This window comes from Girardinichthys multiradiatus, chromosome 2, assembly GCF_021462225.1.
Source record: "Girardinichthys multiradiatus isolate DD_20200921_A chromosome 2, DD_fGirMul_XY1, whole genome shotgun sequence".
In the NCBI taxonomy this organism is placed as follows: Eukaryota; Metazoa; Chordata; class Actinopteri; order Cyprinodontiformes; family Goodeidae; genus Girardinichthys; species Girardinichthys multiradiatus.
In genome coordinates this window covers 17,550,685-17,563,109 of record NC_061795.1, presented here as the reverse complement: position 1 = coordinate 17,563,109, position 12,425 = coordinate 17,550,685, and the positions used below count along the sequence as shown (strand labels likewise).

At 41.3% G+C, this 12,425-nt stretch overlaps 1 protein-coding gene across 1 annotated transcript in view; it reads left to right on the top strand.

Moving 5' to 3' along the window:
• Positions 1 to 12,425, top strand: part of kcnq1.2 (potassium voltage-gated channel, KQT-like subfamily, member 1.2) — a 75,313-nt gene that overhangs the window by 6,789 nt on the left and 56,099 nt on the right. The window lies entirely within an intron of this gene.

The following is a 12,425-nucleotide window of genomic DNA, read 5'->3' as shown; positions in this document are numbered from 1 at the left end:
AGCATGAGGATTTAGGTCAGATTAGATCGAAAATATGAATAATATTCATCATGGAAGTTCAATTGAAATGCCTCCACTAAACACTGTTTGCATTCATTTTTAAATATAAACTGCCTTGCTAAACAAACTTCAGTGTGTTTTATTGTATGTGACAAACACAAAGTAATGCATCATTATGAAGTGGAAGGAGAAAATTAGTTGGTTTACAAAGTTTTTTAACAATAAAAATCTGAAAAGTGTGCCATACACTTATATTCAGTCTCCATGAGTAAATACTTTGCACATGTAGAGACTAACGTTTTTGCCCATTTATCTTTCCAAAATAGCCGAAGTTCAGTCATATTGAATGGATGGTTTCTGTTGACATCAATTTTCAAGTATTGCTACAGCTTTTCAATTGGATTTGGGTCTGGACTTTGACTGGCCTATTGTTTGATTTTATCTACCAAACCATTCCACTGTAGTTCTTGCAGTTTGCTTAAGCTGGTGTAGATTCTCAGTCATACAGGACATTATAATCCTAAATGCTTAAGTAAAGGCAACTGGACTTCTTTTGTTTCTTGAAGATGTTTAAACTTTTATCCAAAAGGCTTCTTCAGTTAAGGTAGAAGGTAAACCTCCACCACAGTCATGAGTCTTTTGCAGCCTTTGATGGGTTTCCTTACAATATTGCCTTTTATTTACCTACATCCACCTGTCCATAAACTCTGACCAGCTAATCTATTCCTGCTAACGAACAACATTCACACAGTATGATGCTGCCACAACGTGTTACCCTGGGGATTGAGTGTTCAGGGTGATGTTCAGTGTAGTTTTCTGTCACACAGTGATTTGCATATGGGTCAGAAAGATACATTTTGGTCTCACCTGACCAGACCACCTTCTTTCACATGTTGGTTCTGTCCATTTTGCTATACCAAGTGTACCCGCTCCTGTGTTTCCCTTAGGATTTTGGTCTTGGGAGTGGGGTGGGGGGGTTGACAGAAGGCCAAATAAAAAAAATATATAAATTGAAGGAATGCCCGGGCCCATATGTTCCCTCTGTTTAAGCTCTCTACATATTGGGCAGAACATTCCTAAGAAAAAAAGAACTCTAAAATGTTTTTAACTATTTCTTCATCTTTTTTATTTATCCATCTTCCAGTCTCTTTATCACATCTTTTATCTGTTTCAATTACTTTCTATCTTTCAATGTCTGTCTGTCTTTCTTTAATTACCAAGCTCAGTTTTATAGAGCCAGGGGGATTATTTCACCTCAGTGAAGCCAGGTCAGAACCTTTTATTTTGTGGTGACTGGACTTTAGCTGCATTTCAAGGACAGGGCATGAAACACTTGGACTATTTTGTGTACCTATTCCGTCGCCATATGTACCAGGAGTAGGAGAGTTAGCCTTGCTGCTACTCGCAGGAGAGGAAGTCCTGCCATCAAAACGAAATTTGGTGCTTTTAAAAACTGCAGATATCCTTACCTGCTTTGCAGGTTGTAGCAGCATGTTTTTCTGTGCGCTATCTGTCCACTGTCGGGAGCGTGTGTCCACCTGCGTGCGAGCGAATGTAACTCAGCATGTCAGCGTTGGTGACACGCTGAGTTACATGCGAGTATGAGGAGTGTTTTTTTTTTTCCAGCTTTTGTCAAGTTTGGCCACAGAAAGTAGATTAGTGACGATGTAGGGACAGAAATCACTCACGATGTGATCTAATAAAATGAATGACATCAACTGTGAAAATGTAGTATTACTACTTCATTAACAGAGCGGGCCGCCCCCCTTGGATAATGGTGGGGGAAACTGCCCTCAGTCAAACGTGTTAGCAAAAATAGAATGTACAACAAATAATTACTGTTGTGATTATGAATATATTATTTAATATCAATACTTTAATATTTTATTAAATAATATTTTTGTCTGTTAAGGGTTGTCCTGTGAATACCAGCCCAATAAGGCAGTGGTATTAGGACAAAACTGAAAGGGATGAGCCAAGCTATGACATTATTGAACAGCAAAACTGTACACACACAGTATTAATTCACACAATTTCTTAAAATACAATAATTTATTAACAAAAATCAGTCAACTCAAAGTCAAACATTTAAATCAACAAACTCTTTACCATGGTAAAACAACCCAACTAAACTACCAAGCAGAATGAAAGAATAAGGAAGACTAGTGGGCTATGAACAATATAAACAAGTTAATCAAAGATGATTGAAAACCATGACTGAAAGGGTGATGCAATATTAGTGCGCAATGTTATTATGTTTGAGAACCAAGGATTATCTTGAAGAATCTGGAAATGAAGTTAAGTTAGTCTTGGAACAAACTCAGGCAATAATTGGTATACCTTCAAACAACCATTCACAATCCAAGATCAGATAAAATATTATTTTAATAAAATAGCATTTTAAAGAATGATTTTCTGAATAAAACCAACCTTCTGGATGACTAATTCACAGCGGTGTTTAATTAGCTGCCTTTATTTATTAAATAATATTTTAGGAAATGTTTTGAATAAGATCCAAACCTTTTGGATAAATGTGTCTTAATGGTGTTTAATTAGTTATCATGTTTAGTAAAATAATATTTAAGAAAATATTACTTCCTAGATTGGAAGCTAACAACCTTTTTGGATAAATGATCTTTAGCTGACTCTTAAAGTGGGCGAGCACATGTTCTTAGCCATTAGCGGTTGGAGCTAACAATAGAAGCTCATAGCTGGGTACTAGAATCAAACACATACTTTTAAAATACCTCTGATAAAAGGGTTAAAATGCATAAGCGTGGATGGTGCGTTATGACTGATCTTCTGTTCAAAAACCACCCTTTAAATAAAGTTTGTCTAAAATTAAAAAACAACACAGAACACATCCTTAGCTGAGTGCCAGTCTGCTAGCACTTACTGTAGCTGAGTTTCTCAACACAAACTAAAACAAATGTCATTAAACGAACATTATTTAGATTATTTACTTCTAAACTAATCTTCTCTGCCCAAACGCTACCTCTTACGTGAACCATGCTGAGGAGAATTTGTCCTGGGTATTGAGGAAACATCCACATGTGGGTAAATAAAGGGTTAACTTGCAGCTAACCTCCGTAGCTGTGGGAAAGGGCTTTAACTAGGTGCACGTTCGGCTCCTTCAGTGGCCGTGATGCGGCGGGGTAGCTCTCGCTACCTGGAATCCGGGACCTGTGTGGATGAGGTCTGTTTGTTGGAACGCATGGTTTTTATTCAAACAGTGACGTCACAGGAAGTCTGCTGTCCTTCTGTTCCTGGGCTGAGTTTGGAGTAGGTTATTGTGATTTGTTTTGAAAATTCCAGAAAAGATCAAACTGGCCTTTAAATGTTGAAATCCATGGCTGGGGTCCCAACATTACTGAATGAAAATCATTTTATATAATATGTTTAACTTGAACATTTAGTTGTTAGGCATTTTATTCTTTTCAACTCAATTTAAACATAAAGATAACTGTTCGTGTGAAAGTGAATAAGTAATCTAAATAAATAGAAAATCAGTATAAATAATAAACTTGCTTTTGTTATAACAAAACTAGAGCTCTTTTGAATATGTTTCAATAAACAGACATTTAAACCTAAAAAATCAGCAACAGAACACAAAAATAATGTTCAGGCTCACTAGTGCAGTTTAACTATGTCATCATATAACTGAGCTTTAATGAGACACCTGAGATTGCTTTTCTTTGATAAGATTTGATAGATCACAGAGTGGAAACAATTCAATTCAGTTCAATTCAGTTTATTTATATAGCGCCAATTCATAACACATGTCTCAAGGCACTTCACAAAAGTCAGGTACATGCATTCCAATTAATCCTAACCATTTAACAGTGCAGTCAGATTCAGTTATTTATTCAAATTGGATAAAAAGTTTTTCTATCTAAGGAAACCCAGCAGATTGCATCCAGTCAGTGACTTGTAGCAGTCACTCCTCCTGGATGAGCATGTAGAGACAGTGGACAGTCACTGGCGTTGACTTTGCAGCAATCCCTCATAAGCAGCTTTTCTTTCTCTCTCCCAGTAGCAGAGCATCGTTCAGGTGAATTGCAATGACACCCCTGCTCTAGTCTTTTCCACCTGTAGTTGTTAAGGACTTCTTATTGCTTTTTTTCAATAATAGCTTTCTTATTGCCACTTCTCCAAAATGGCAATAAAAGACAAGATTTTTGGAGTTCCATTAACAAATTCTTCTAACTGAGCTGTGGCTTGCTGATGCTCCTCCAAAGTTGCCATAAGACCCTTTGCTGCTACTTAGATTAAAGCTCTCTTTGCTCAGTGTGTCTGCCCAGTTTATGCCTGGTTCACATGGCAGGATTTTAATGGAGATTTGTGAACCCAATATTCCCCTTCCAACATGCCCCGATTATCGTGATGACTCTTAAGATAATCTTATGAGATATCCCTGCTGTGTGTGGTGTGTTAAGAGTTATCTAGTCTACATAGAGCTATTTATTCACAGATTTTTTACATCATACCTCAGAATCCTTCACAGAACAGCCATTGATAGACTGAAAACCATCATTCTCCATCTACTTCACAATTATACATTACTTTATGTTGTTCTAGCACATAAAGTCCTTATTAAAAATTACATTTGGAAAGTGCTACATTTGCAAAGTGCTGTATAAAGATTTTTTTTAAGGAAGGTTAGTTTGCCCCATTTGTCAGCAGTGGAGAAGCAATATAGAAATGTATAAAAACCAGTTCAGTACCTTAATTCAGCTTGACAGCCTCAATCAGGGGTTTTCTGTTTGCATTTCTTTGTGGTCAGGATGACGAATCAGTAACTCAGAGGAGGGTTGACGAGGCAGCTTATTGTGAGTAGGTGCTCTTACATTAGCAAAGAAATTGTGTGTGCAAGGGCATGTCGTGAGCAAGACAGAAAGTACGTTCTGAAAATCAGATGTAGTTATGCATCACAAATAAACAACTTCGTAACAGGCACTGCCATTAACATGATTGTGTTGAACATCAGAAAGCTAAACCAGAGCAAAAGTCTCTTTTTCTATTTTCTGTTTGTTCTGGTTTTGGTATTTTTTTCTAGTTTAAATTGGGTAAAGCCAATCTTCACTCTGTACAACCATGGACATTTTCTGTCAGTAATGTTTAAAGTAATGTTTAAAGATCACAGTTTTATGTCCATTTGTATTAAAATCAGTGCAAAGGGTCCGCAGACCCTATTTTTCCTTAGCTACATCATCCATGGCTCCAAAGTGTATGATAAGGTTTTCTAGGGTGGGGTGCTCTTTGGTGATTGCCAGAATATTCTCTAAAATATTGGACACCACATTACTGGTACCAATCATATCTAATGTGTTTTTCTTGTGACAGACGTTTTTGATCCCATTCACAGCTGTGTTAGGGTCCTTGGCCCGGTGGGGTGCTCTTTCCGCTTCTAAACAGAAGATTGTTTAGAATGAAGATTGTTCTCATAACTTTTATTGTTCTCAGAAGATGGATAATCTTCCTGGTTTTCATTCTTTATAGGGCAAATATGTTTTGGAGAGAAATTCCAGCTGGCTCCCTCGTATCAGTTGTTGTGACAGTCTCCTTTTCCCATGGGAAACAGGGGCATTTCTCTATAATTCTGGCCATTCTGATTTATTTAATTGCAGAGATCTTCCAGTGAGTTGTCTTCCTTGATTTTTTTGTTTTGGCCTTGCGCCTAAAACATGCCGGGCGGGCTGCCGGTGGGTTTATTCTCGGCGTTCTGTTTGCTGGCTGAGTCGTTGCGCTGGCTGTCGCTGTTTGGGATCACAGGCAGAGTTGAATTATCGCTGTACCCCATATGTACCTCAATATTCACTGCTAGTTGGTGGAGTTTCATCTCCAAAACAGCCAATTTCTGTTCAAGTTTGTTGAATCCACTTTGGTGAAGAAAGGCATCTTGTGCTGGTTAGCTGACGTCGACTTGTCCTTCTTTCGGGTTTGATTAAAAAGAACATGGCCAAATTCTTTAGAAAAAATAAAAATAAAAATAATCCTTGGGAGTCACTGGTATGAAGTAGTTTTAGTCCGACTTTTCCGTAATTTTGGCAAAGAGATGAAAAGTTAGGAGTAAAAGAATGCAAGTAAGCAGGGAGCGGGGTAGAAAAGCGTCTGAGTCTGCACCTTCTTCTGGATCAGTTTAGGCCCCCTATCAAATGTGGGGCCTATTTCCTCCCCGCCACACTACCTACTAGTGGTTGGTGTCTCTGTCCGCTGGTGTACTTGTGGTTCTCGGTGCTTTGGTGTGTGCCGCTTCACTCCCGGTGGCTGCTTGCCGGGCATGTCTATGGCTCCTCACACTCACTATTGCATATTTTTATGGAGAAACCTTGTGTGCACAAGCGCGCTCACACTCAGCCCCACAGGTGTTTAGATTCAGGTGTTAACAGATACACAAATGTTCTATATTTAGCCGCATTTACCACTAAATACATCGTGCATTTGTAAGTACCATGCACTTTATGGTAAAAACAATTGTTATTATGTATGCTTCTGCATGTGTAGAAGCAAGCAGGGTGTTATCTTGCAATCTCTTCATCCTTCTTTCTCACCTCCTTTCTTTTCTCTCTCCCTGTTTCTTTTTTGCCCCACCTCTCTCTCTTTCGTGCTTCTTATTCTTTCCTTTTTGTTTCTGTCTCCATGTCCGTAACAACTGAAATAATCCCAAAGCAGTTTCTAATAACGTTTCTTTTATAAATATCAAGCAGAGCTATAAGCATTGGTCTTCTTCTTGGCACTCAGACAACAATTCTGAGCGCTACACTGCTGGACAGGACACAGTAAAAAAAAAAAAAAAAAAAAGCATCTGAGCAGATTGAGAGACAGAAGTATGGATGGATGGATGGATGGATGTCCAAAATTTTAACTCTAAATAAAATACTCCCCTAATCTCAATCCCTTACTTTAAACTGAATTTAATGAGTACTGCCCTTCGCTCAAATTCTCCACAATACAGTCCATTTATACCCATTGTGATATAGACAATAATAACTGTATTGTGACTCATGATTGGGTTTTCATTAATCAGACCAATTAAACCCATTTTGTTTTTCACCAACATTCTTTTCATGATTTTATTTGTCATAAAGTAGCTACTGTGGATTTTGCTTGTGTTATTGCTCAGAGATGCTGCTTTGTCTGTATTGTCCATCTACTTAATGTGTTCATTGAATCCATTAACAATGATAAGATTGAATTTACTCTCATTTTTCAGGTTTTTTGCGATTGTTAGTTTTGTGGATTCCCATTTTGAAAATTCAGCTAAAAAGCAGAATTAGATTTGACATGAGTTTAAGCTTGGTAATGGTTGTGTTATGATTCTGGCACGTCCGCTCTACCCTGTCTCCCTGGCTGCAATCAGCAGATTGGATGCACCTGGTGGCTGCTGCTGTGCAGTGCAATCTGTGGAATGCCAAGCACCTGTGTCTTCCCTGATATATACTGACTCTGACAAGCAGACGGTGCCAGATTTTTGAAAGCCATCGTGTGAGTAGATATCCAGCGTTCCTTCCTGTCTGATCATTGTTCTTGACCTTGCCTTGCCTTTTGGATTTATGCCTCTGCCTGCTCCTTGTCGGACTATTTGGATTTTGGTTGTCAACCTTGTTTCCTGCATCTGGTTTATGCCTCTGCCTGCCCCTTGCCTGACGCCTCTTGTTCCAATCGTTGACCCTGTTTCTGTCCTTGGATTATTGAGCCAGCCTAGCCCTCGGATTATTCAGCCTGGAGTCACTTCTTACCTGTGCTGTGGAGATCACCGCCTGCCGCCCACTGAGGTTTCCCCTCTGGGTTTCAAGTTCTACTCAAGACAAAAGCAGGTTAGTGACTTTTCTGATCCCTGCAAAATCTGGAGAGACTACAAGTCACTAATTCCTCTTTCTGCCTCAGTGATTCCTGGAAGCTGTGAGGAGTGTTACCTGTGTGACGTTTTCCTGTGGCTGAATAAACCTTTTAAACTTTCAGTACTGTGTCTGGCTGAATCTTGGGTCCGCCTTTTTCTGATTCATAGCAGAAAAATCTGGCCACAAATGGACCCATCGCCAGCACAACAGTGGCGTACCCACGTTGATGAGACCCTTTCCTGGTTGGGTTCCGGCATGGAGGAAATAATTTCCACATTACGTTCTGGCAATATTGTCTTCGAGCCGCCACCGTCACAAAGAAACCACACCCAAGTAACACAGACAACAGCAGAGGTAAGGGAGCCATGCCTCTCTCCGCCTGAGATGTTCAGGGGATACTCAGACCAATGTCGAGCTTTTCTAACTCAGTGTGAAATTCATTTTGAGCTTCAGCCGTCATCCTTTCCCACTGAACGTTCCAAGGTGGCGTTTGTGATATCTCTGCTGGCAGGAAAGGCAAAACAGTGGGGAATTGCTGAATGGCATAACAGGTCTGCATCTTGTGATCTTTATGAAACTTTTTCAAAGGAACTCTTTCAAGTTTTTGGCCCGGCCATTTCAAGTCGTGAGGCCGCAAGAGGATTATTGTCCCTCAAACAGGGTGATCAGCCTGTCTCGATCTATATAATTGACTTTCATTTGTTGGCTGCAGAGAGCCGTTGGAATGAGGCAGCACAAATGGATGCATTCATGAAAGGATTAAACGAAGACATCAAGGATGAGCTAGCGACCCGTGACTATCCTTCTTCCCTGAAACAACTCGAGGATTTGGCTGCTCACATTGATATTCGGTTGGCAGAGAGAAGGAAGGAGAAGCGCCATGAGAAGGGTCGCTCATCATTAACTCAGGTTTCTGCACACCGGTATGAGAGAAGGAGTCGGTCACTTCTCACTGAGGAAAATTATAATTGTGAGCCCATGCAATTGGGCAGAACCAAGATTACCCCTGAGGAGAAAGATCGTCGGAGAAGATTCAAGCTCTGTTTTTATTGTGGAGAGAAGGGACATTTAGCACTCAGGTGTCCACTAAAAGGACATGCTCAGCAGAGGAAGGGAGTTTTCTACTGAGCCGAAGTCAACTATCTGCCTCCTCCTTCTTGTTTCCTGCCCATTTTCAAACCTCTTCTTTGTCTCTCCAGGGGGCCGTGTTTATTGATTCAGGAGCAGATACTGAATTCATGGACGAAACATTTGCAAATAAGAACGGCATAAAACATATTCTGTCAGCTGACACAAGAAACGTGCTAGCTTTGGATGGTCACAGCATGAACAATTCACATCTCAGGACGGAGGAGATTACCTTAACAGTTGGAGGTAATCATCAAGAAAAAGCAACTTTCATAAATAATTTATTCACCTGAACCTCCTGTAGTCCTAGGGGCCTCCTGGTTGCAGAAACACAACCCTCACATCGACTGGAAGAAAAAAGAAGTTCCGGGTTGGTCTGAGTCATGTTCCGCTGACTGTCTTTTGTCTGCTGCTACGGAGGTCAGTGTGGAGAATGAGGTTGAGGAGACCTATCCGGATTTATCCAAGGTACCGCAAGAATACCATGATTTAAAGGAGGTTCTTAATAAAATCAAGGCCACAGCTCTGCCATTCCATAGACCTTATGATTGTGCTATTGATTTGCTTCCTGGCACATCACCCCCTAAAGGCAGAACCTATTCATTGTCTGGTCCAGAGCACAGGGCCATGAAGAATTATGTTGATGAGGCATTAAAGGCAGGGCACATTCAACCCTCTTCCTCTCCTGCAGGTGCTGGTTTCTTTTTTGTTGGGAAGAAGGATGGTTCATTGAGACCATGCATTGATTATAGAGGCCTTAATGAGAAAACAGTTAAAAATAGATATCCCTTACCACTCATGAACACAGCTTTTGATCAGATCCAGGGAGCCAAGATATTTTCTAAGCTGGATCTAAGGAATGCATATCATCTGGTCCGAATCAGAGAAGGAGATGAGTGGAAAACGGCTTTCAACATGCCTACGGGCCATTATGAATACAAGGTCATGCCATTTGGACTTACTAACGTTCCTGCAGTTTTTCAGTCATTGGTCAATGACGTTCTAAGAGACATGATGGGTCAATTCGTATTTGTTTATCTTGATGACGTACTGATTTAATCTCAAGATCTGGAAACCCACAGAAAACATGTCAGAGCTGTTCTCCTGCGTCTTCTCCAAAACCAGTTGTTTGTCAAGGCAGAGAAATGTGAGTTCCACATAACTACCACTTCCTTTTTGGGCTTCATCATTTCCCCAGATCAAGTGCTTGTCGACCCCTCCAAAGTTAAGGCCGTATTGGAATGGCCTGTTCCAACTGATCGCAAGCAGCTTCAAAGATTTCTGGGCTTCGCTAACTTCTATAGGAGGTTTATTAGAAATTACAGCCTGGTTGCTACTCCCCTAAACGTTCTTACCTCTTCCAAGGTGAAATTTGTGTGGAATAAGGATGTAGAGAAGGCCTTCAATAGGTTAAAGGAACTCTTCACGTCAGCTCCAGTGTTACGGTCTCCTGACCCAGAGAGACAGTTTATTGTGGAGGTGGATGCCTCAAGCACTGGGGTCGGAGCTGTATTAAGCCAAAGAGGTGAGGATGATCGTGTTCACCCATGTGCCTTCTTTTCAAGGACTCTGTCACAGGCTGAGTGGAATTACGACGTGGGAGACAGAGAGTTATTGGCTGTCAAGTTGGCGTTGACAGAGTGGAGACATTGGCTGGAGGGGACTAAGGAGCCGTTTATGGTGTGGACTGACCATAAGAACTTGGAGTACCTGAAATCAGCTAAACGGCTAAACCCCAGACAGGCTAGGTGGGCTTTGTTTTTTGGTCAATTTAATTTCTCCCTATCTTACTGGCCAGGGAGTAAAAATGGCAAACCTGACGCCCTATCCCGGATTCAAGAGCCTGAAGAATCTCAGTCTGCGGGTGAAGAGGAGTTTATCCTTCCTGACACCGTCAGGTTGTCTGTGTCCTGAGTGGAGGTGGAAAGGGAGGTCCAGGAAGCCATTAGGGATCTGCCTATCCCACCATCATGTCCACCTGACCGCTGTTTTGTCCCTGAACGCCTTGTGCCTAAGGTACTGGATTCTTGTCATTGCTCTCGTTTAGCTTGTCATTCAGGAATCAGCAGAACCATTCAGACAGTTCGAACTCAGTTTTGGTGGCCATCGCCGGTCAAGGATGTCAAAGACTTTGTTGCTGAATGCACTCAATTGTTGTTGAGCCAAGGCTTCTCGTCGACCCCCTGTGGGGTTGTTGCACCCTTTGCCAATTCCCCCTCACCCATGGTCACATATTGCGATGGATTTTGTGACAGGTCTACCGGTTTCTAATGGTCACTCTGTACTACTAACCATAATTGACAGATTTTCAAAGATGGTTCAGCTGGTGCCGTTGGAGAAGCTTCCATCTGCTAAGGAGATGGGTGAGATATTGACCCGAGAAGTTTTCAGGCTCCATGGAATCCCAAATGACATTGTTTCCGATAGAGGACCCCAATTTGTGTCACGTTTCTGGAAGGAGTTTTGTTCTTTGTTGGGAATTTCTGTTAGTCTTTCCTCAGGGTTTCATCCTCAGTCTGATGGCTAAACCGAGAGAGCCAACCAAGAAGCTGAAAGCAAACTTCGTATCTTATGTGAGTCTGACCCGACCAAGTGGTCACAAAATTTGTCGTGGGTTGAATACACCATGAACTCTATGCAATCAAGTGCCACTGGTTTGTCCCCTTTTCATGTTGTGTTTGGTTTCCAGCCACCCGTGTTTTCAGTTCAGGAGAGAGAAGCTAATGTTCTGTCCGCCCAAGCGGCTGCCCTAAGGTGCCAAAGAATACGGAGAAAGGCCAGGAGGTCGATGATCAGAATGTCACTGGTTCAGTCAAGAACGGCCAACCGGAGACGGATCCCCGCCCCTAAGTACCAGGTGGGGCAAAAAGTTTGGCTCTCCGCCAAGGACCTCCCATTAAGGGTAGAATCCCGGAAATTGGCACCCCGATTTGTTGGACCTTTCCCAATCTCTAAGATCATCAACCCTGTCGCTGTACGACTGAGATTACCCAACTCCATGAGGATTCACCCCACGTTCCACGTTTCTCAGGTCAAGCCCTTCGTGGAGCCCCGATTTTGTTAAGGAGTTCTGCATTTAAACTTTTCTGCACTTAAACTTTTTTTAAGTGGCCTTTGGGTCTTCTGAAGATACGTACATAATTCATATGATAATCCTTCAGTTATTCAGTGGTTCAGGCTTGTCCCTTGTGTTGTGAATTCTCTGGGTTGTCAGAAATCTGCATACAGTGAAGAGAACAAGTATTTGATAGACTGGCGATTTTGCAGGTTTTACCACTTGCAAAGCATGTGGAAGTCTTTAATTTTTATCATAGGTGCTCTTCAACTGTGAGTGATGGAATCTAAAACAATAATCCAGACAATCACATTGTGTGATGTTTTAATTTGCTTTTCATTGCATGACATAAGAATATGATCACCTACCAACAGTGGCGGATGCTGGTCTTTCAAGGAGGG